This window comes from Diospyros lotus, chromosome 6 (assembly GCF_014633365.1).
Source record: "Diospyros lotus cultivar Yz01 chromosome 6, ASM1463336v1, whole genome shotgun sequence".
NCBI lineage: Eukaryota > Viridiplantae > Streptophyta > Magnoliopsida > Ericales > Ebenaceae > Diospyros > Diospyros lotus.
This window is the reverse complement of record NC_068343.1, coordinates 44,088,931-44,096,869: the sequence shown is the minus strand read 5'-3', so window position 1 is coordinate 44,096,869 and position 7,939 is coordinate 44,088,931. Positions and strand designations below refer to the sequence as shown.

Genomic DNA, 7,939 nt, shown 5'->3' with positions numbered 1-7,939 from the left:
TCCCGGGATTTCTTTTTTTTTTTCTCTTTAAGTTACACACGCGCGGTATTTCAAGAACAATCTTCACATGCAGAAACAAAACCCCGCGAACCCCAGTCTTGCCCGTTTAACTATTAAGATCAATAATCTTAAACTAAACGAGTCTTAACACAACGCAGCGGATACACTAATACCAAAACACCATTGTATTTCCATAGCAAAAATACTTAATACAGATCAAATGATAAAATCGCTATTATACAACTGTTCATTTACAACCTGAAATACATACTAAAGCCTCCGAACGTTACAACGACTAACAAACTAAGCACCATTGGCCCTCAACCGGCCACATCCTTGCCTTCGCAGCAGTCCCTGGCTGGAACATTAAACGTTCCAGGGGCATAGCCCAAGTTAGATGATAAACATCTAAGTGACGACATAAAACAGTTCATACAATGCATGAGAGACACACGAGCATGGCATACTCAGATAAACGTAAATATGCAAGACATGTCTAACTCGAGATATCACCTTGACATACTTAATCCCTCGAATGCCCCACTGTGGCACACGTTCACCTGGTCCAACGTTAATCCCTCGGGTGCACCGTCGTGACACCCGTTCACCTGGTTTAACATTATTCCCTCGAGTGCCCCCAGTGTGACACCCGTTCACCTGGATTAACATTGTCCCAATCTCAAGCAGACCCCATCCCGCCCCATACGGACCCAACGATGCAATTAAACTTGACCCCAAATGATATGAAGATTTACACGCCATGCACCAACATTTTAAAAATAAACAGTTAATGCAATGTAGCAAATATCGACACAATGATCATAAGCAAAGCCTTGTAAAACAATTTATGTCCAGGAGGGTATAACCGCTCACTAGAACTCACCACAAGCACCTAAGAACACTTCCAAAACAAGGAAAAGTTGGAATCAAACCACTCACCTCGAATGAATTTGGATTGCCTCGATCCTTGTGCACGGCCTTGATTTGCGTGCCAAACCCCAAATACTTGAACTTGTGCTTAACCTCAAGCCAAGATACTTCCTAAACGTCATATTTAATTAAGGAAGCATTAAAATCTATTTTCCTCAATTTTTCCATAATTTCCTCTATTTTCTCCCAATTTTCACTTCAATAATTCCAAAATAATTATTTCCTTAGTTATTTTCCAAAATATTTCAACACAATAATTCCTAAAATAAATTAACAAAAATACTGAAAGAAAAATACCAAAATGCCCCTATCACACGCGCCCTCACGCGCCTGGCGCGTGTCTGCGCGTGGAAGCTGGCGCGTGCAGCCACGCGCGTCGTCTTCTTCCTCAAGACCGGTCATCGGCGGTTGCTCCGATGGCTGCAAAACCGGTACCCCCTTGAAGCCCTTGGAGAATCGATCCAGATGGTACCATTTTTAGGCCGAAAGGCCACCGGAAAGTGGCCCAAACGGCCAGTTGCAGGTCGGCGGTGGCGGACCGCCTCCAACCCTCGGCCAAGTTCGAACACCCCTCAAACATACACCAAAATGCTTCAAATCGATCCCAAAGTGATCCTTGATTTCTCGCGACCAAAAGCCCCTTAATCACTCGCCCAGAAACATTCAAAATCTTGGTCGATTTATGCTTTTAAAAGCTCGAACTCGCGGCCTCCTTTTATACCCGAAAATCAGCTAAAATCCGGCCAATCACCGATCAACCCTTGCTCCCCAAGACTCCTATGGCCGTATACGACCTCCCCCAAGCAAGCCTCGGCCGTCCAATCTCCAGATTTGGCCTCCATGTGCAAGGATTTGCGGCGGCCGATTTGCAGGTGCCGTGTTCACACTATGCAATTTTCCATTTTTTGCACTTTGACCCCCATAATTTCTCTAATCTCATTTTTCTTCTTTCCATGATACCCCTGATAAATCCAACTACACCATTAAGGCCCTCAAGATTAGCACTCTTCATTTGGTCCTTGAAACTTCTGAAAAATTACTGTCTTGACCTTCCTCGAGCAAATTTAGAAAACTGCACTTAGGCCCAACTGGTCAAATAGTCCTTAAATCCATTTGATTCAACCCGAAATCGCTTAAGGGTTGTTCTACACATTATATATTAGTCCTTGACACGTTCCGTTGATCTTCTGGATGTTTCCTACGTCGATTCGATTTTCTCAGCCCGGTCGACAGCTGTACCGAAAACTGTTCCCGATCCCACTTCTTTCATCACTAAAAATCATAATTCGAATCACTTGTCGATACTGTACAATTTTCTTTAGCTATCTAAGGTCCGGGTTACTCCCTCTGACTGATTTAATCATCTAAGACTACGTTAGTGTGTCATATAGCCTTATTCTTTCGATAATTCCAGTTATACCCTTCATTAAATATCATTTATTTTCTTAATAATTTTCCGGGTATTACACCTATGGTCATTGCCTAGCTTCTCTTAGTATGTCTAACACATGCCACACAAATTTTAACATGCACGGAATCAACACATTCCTCAACATTTGCCATCATGGCTCAACCTTCCCCAAACTTTTCTTTTCATAATGTTTGATGATTGAGTTACTCACAAAGTTGGTTTAAGGGAAAAAGTTTAAATGGTAACCTATGCATTTAACCTCTTGACACTTGTGCTCAAACATTCGTCTAACATGGATAATGAATCACAAAACAAAATGAGTAGCATCACTATCTTTACTCGTTTCATCAAAATGGTACCAAATAAGCTTCATCATTGATGGCACATCTACCCAACAAAATAAGACAATTTTTTTTTTTTTAACACCATTCAACCAGATCATGTAACATATGTAGCTGCCCATAGTGAACCTCCCCCCAAACTTAAATGTTTCATTATCCCAATGGAACGAAGGGAAAGAAAAGGAAGGAGTGTACCCGATCTATAGTGTCAAGGTTGTGATGGTAGATAGATCAACACACGCTCGTTTTGAGGTATTGGAACTTTCGGCAATGGCTTTTCCCTTGTAAGCAGCTGGTGTAGGATGACTCTTCGATTGCATTATCACTTCTGAAAATGTACCTACAATGCACAAGTTTGAACATGAGAAGGCGAAAATGAATAAGAATGACATGAAGTGGACAGAGTCACATGGATGCCCAAACTCCCCCCAAACTTAAACCTCACAATCCCAAACTTAAGGTGCAATGTGTAGGTGAACATTGGTTGGGGTATTTTATCAAACACCAAGTGCATGCTGTTATGATGACCTCAACATTGTTTTTGTGCAAAAAATCCTAAAGAATGACACTCTAACCTAACACAAAGTAAAGAAAAGAAGAGAAAAAAAAAAAAAAAACAAATGCAACATGCCAATAAATGAAAGAGATAGGAAATTGGGTTGCCTCCCAATAAGCGTTTGTTTAAAGTCATTAGCTTGACTAGGCCTCCATCTTCAAGGAGGCTTGAATTCTTTTTCCATCAACATTTTGTGGGTGCCATTTAATGAACTTATTCCTTAAATGTTAGCAAATTTCAATCCAATCCCCTTCTTTTGCTCCCTCAACACCTTTACCAACTTTTCCTTTTCATGACTTTGTGGCTTAGCTTTTGAAGACGAAGAAACATCCAAAGAACACCGTTTGTCTCTTTTGGATGGACAATCTTTTTGCTTCTCTCCCAAAGAACCCACGACCACGACCTTGTTCTTGGCATCCAAACTTTGTTCCTGCTCATCAAAAGAGTTAGCAATGCAATTTTCTTTAGGGTCATCAGGTCTCTCTACTAAATCAATAATGCCATCTCTCATTAAGACTTCTTTTTCATTGCCACAAGAATATTTCATAGCCTTAAATACATTAAAAGTAACCGTCTCATCATAAATTCTAAGGCTAAGTGTTCCTTGCTAGACATCAATCAAAGCTCTCCCTGTGGCAAGAAAAGGTCTCCCTAAAATTAAGAGCATATCATAATCTTCTTCGATGTCCAAAACAAAGAAGTCAACAGGAAAAATAAATTTATCCACTTTTACCAAAACATTCTCCACTACTCCCCTCGGATATTTGATACTTCTATCAGTCAATTGAAGAGAAACAGAGGTGGGTGTTGGTTCTTTTAATCCAAGCTTCCTGAAAATAGAGTAAGGCATTAGATTTATACTAGTACCCAAATCACATAGAGCTCATTCAAATAATAAACTACCAATAGTACAAGGAATAGTAAAACTCCCTGGATCTTTAAGCTTCGGTGGTAGTTTGTTTTTCAATATAGCGCTGCTCTCCTCCGTTAGCATAACAATTTCATGCTCCTCCAACTTCCTCTTATTTGATAAAATTTCCTTCATAAATTTCGCATAGCTAGGCATTTGAGCTAAGGCATCAACAAATGGGATGTTTATGTGAAGCTTCTTGAATATCTCTAGGAACTTCTCAAATTGCTTATCTAGTTTGTGTTTGCGCAACCTCCGAGGGAATGGAATTGGAGGAACATATGGCTTAACCGGTGGTGGAATTACCTTCTCTTGTTCAGCTACTACTTCAGGCATTTCAAGTTGATCCGTTGTCTCCTGAATAATACCATTTTCTTTTACCACACCTGGCCTTTTAACATGAATTTCTGGTAGTTGCACCCCACTCCTTGTTGTGATTGCATTTACTTGCTCCTTTGGGTTAACTTCTATATTGCTCGGCCATGTGACCAGTTGCCTTTCCATTAAGATTTTTGCTAGTTACCCAATCTGATTTTCAATATTCTTAATGGTTGCATCCGTCCGGTCACTTCGTTCTTGAAGCTTTAAAAGTGTTTCCTCCCATCATTCTTTTTCCTCTTGTGGCCGCTCTTGTTTTGGTGGATTTTGTATGTTCTGAGTATTACCATAAGAAAAATGAGGATGATTCCTCCAGCCCAGATTGTATGTTTATAATAATGGGTTACTCTGCTGCCTTTGGAAATTTTGCTGATGTTGAAAATTCTGTGCATAGGCAGCTTACTCCGTGAATGGTGGATTTATGAGCAGCGGACATTCAGGCGATGGATGAGTTGCTCCACAAGTTGAACATATGGGAAGTGATCCTTGCACCATATTAACATTCGAAGTATACTTTAAGGCTTCCATCTGCTTTGATAGTGCATCAATCTTGGCTAACATCAACGTGTTAACATCCACCTCATGCACTCCTGCTACTCTTTTATGTGAGTTTCTATCTGGCCACATCACCAATTGCTCACTCATTATCTCGAAAAGGTCATGAAGCTCCTCGGCTGATTTGTTTCGGATTGATCCTCCTACTGTAGAATCAATTGCAGAGCAGCTATGAGGAGTGAGTCCAGCATAGAAAATGTGATTTTGAGTTGGTAGTGGAAAACCATGACTATGACACTTCCTCAATAGCTCCTTAAACCTCTCCCATGCTTCATGAAAATTTTCAAACTCAGCTTGCTGAAAAGTTGAAATCTCATGCTTAAGTTTCGTAATCTTGGCCGGTGGGAAGTATTTGAGTGTGAACTTCTGTACCAAATCTGTCCATGTAGTAATACTACCCGGTGGTAATGAGTCTAACCACTCTCGAGCCCTATCCTTCAGAGTGTGAGGGAAAAGGCGCATCTTGAGTGCCTCTTCATTAATTCCTTAATACTTGAAATTCCCACAATATTCTAGAAATCGAGACAAGTGATAGTGTGGATTTTCCTCGCTCATTCCATAAAATGGTATGTTGTTGGCAAAGAGATTGATCACATCCGACCTCAACTGAAAGTTCTCATGCCCGTAGGGAGGATAAATTATACTTGACCGATTCTCAATCAGAGGGGGCTGTAACACCCCAAATTTCTTGAGCGTGTTATAACTTAGGATTTCAGGAATATAAAAATTTTTCATATAACAATAGCTGTCATACATCACACAATATCCCAAAAATCCAAATTTACACCTTCTCAACTTAACAAACCCAATAATCGAATAGCTAAGACAGGCGTTAAAATCGTGAATGCGGAAGATAGATCGAACCTGATATGGTTCACAACCATAATACTTTATTTATCATAAAATTGTTCAAGACGTTTACAAAATGAATTACATGGACATCATCTCTCGCAAGATATAACTGAACGTCTTAAACATATCCAAGACATACATAGGTTCGCATATAAATGAAAATATTCTAAACATGCTATAGACAGCAAATTAAACTTATTCTTCAGCTACCTCCTTTCCTTTAGAGCCGCTCGTCGAACCTGGAACGTTTGAATATTCCAGGGACATAGTCCAATTAGAAGATGAATCTTCTAGTGAGAAACTCCAAAAACAGTTTATATCGATGCATGATCAGGTATAAAATGTATGAGGAAACAACGAGAACTACTCCGAAGTGCCTCGTGAACACGTTAGCCTCCTCCAACGAGAGCTTTCTCAATGGCGCACGCATAGCACCTCTCGGGAGGTCCCTAACCATGTCACTTTGGCCCGACTTCAAAGCACTCATGCAAGCACCACATCCGTTGTTCCTTAAGCTCACGGTCTTCCCCACGAGAGCTTTCTCGATGGCGCACGCATAGCGCCTCTCGAGGGATATCCGACTTTTGCCCTCGGCCAACAACAGATAGGTACAACAGTATGGCCACACGAATTTTATAAATGAAACAGTTAAAAAGCCAACAGCATATATTTTCAGGAAAATTCAATTTATATATGCAACATGATTTCACGTAAGAGAACAATAAGAGTTCACGTATAATAACTTTAAGAAACACATCTCATGCAATAGAAGTCTCTCATAAGAGAATAAAAATAGGATTTGGAGTATAGGAGTCTCACGGAGTCTCACCTTGTTGAGTTATCTCTTCGACGATATAATTTACAGCAAGCGGCCTAGGTTTCTGCAAAAAATATGTGTTTTGGTAAATCTAACCTCAAATATTTTTACACAGAGTTGGAGGGTATTAAAGTAGGGGCATAACTGGAAAATTTCATGTCAAAAGGACCTCTCATGCGCCCTCACGCGCCCCAAGAAGTATGGCCCCGCGCCCCCACGCACAGCTATTATCCGGCGCGTGTAACTCACGCGCAGGCACCAGATTCCGAACAGCAACGTGTCGGTTTGGTATTTCGGCCATATCTCCCTCGTTTTAACTCCGATTCGACCCCCGTTTGAACCTACGCGACCCTCTCTTCCCCCTCTACAATATTATCAAAAAAAAATCAGACTTACCTGGCTTTTTTTCTGACTAATTTTGGCGAATTCCGGCGAAGACCCGCAACTCTGACGAGGCTCGTTCTATGCCGCTTCTTCGCCGCTTTCTTTCCGCCTTCTTGCCGAACCTCCTTCTCTCTCTCTAGAGTAAGCTCCTCCTCTTAGAGTGCTTCACTCCTCAAATTTGTTTGGAATGGTTTGAGAGCAACTCAAGGTGCCTATTTATAGAATCCTTCAACCAATGGTGTTATGCCACTTGTCACAATCTTAGCCATGGACTCCAAAGACTCAAAGCCATAATTGAGTGGCTTTTGAAATCCAAAACTAGAATTAATCCATCTTTTGAAATCCAAGCTAAAACCCTAAACTTCTTTCAAATAACACTTTGGCCCATATTTCAAGTTTTCAACTTTAACATTTCACCACCTAAGCTCATAATTTCATCATTCTTTCATTTGGATAATTTCTCTAATTAGAATTATACCCTCAAACATCAAATTTATCGAGATACTTAAAATCCCAGAATTATTAACTCAAAATTACTCAATATATACGATTTTTCGGAAGCCCCTTACCATTATTCGGTATTTTTAGGTTATAACTTAGCTTAACCGAAAACCATTTCTAATTTGATTTCTTTCAGTGCAATAAGTCTCACCTCGAGACGCTCGTTAAAATTATACCTTTGTCCTTAGGTATCTAAGCTCTAGGGCACTCCTTGCGACTGATTCGGTCACTTGTTGCCATTTCAAACATATTTTTCGGTATTTTAACTCACTTATAATACGTGGCAATTTCACGAAAATATAGG

General features: G+C 40.4%; 1 non-coding gene across 1 annotated transcript; it reads left to right on the top strand.

The window, feature by feature from the left end:
- Nucleotides 1-5,301: 5,301 nt before the first annotated feature.
- LOC127805371 (small nucleolar RNA R71) lies at nucleotides 5,302-5,408 on the top strand. Its single transcript, XR_008024107.1, has one exon. It is a non-coding gene; the product is annotated as a small nucleolar RNA R71 (small nucleolar RNA).
- Nucleotides 5,409-7,939: the final 2,531 nt, after the last annotated feature.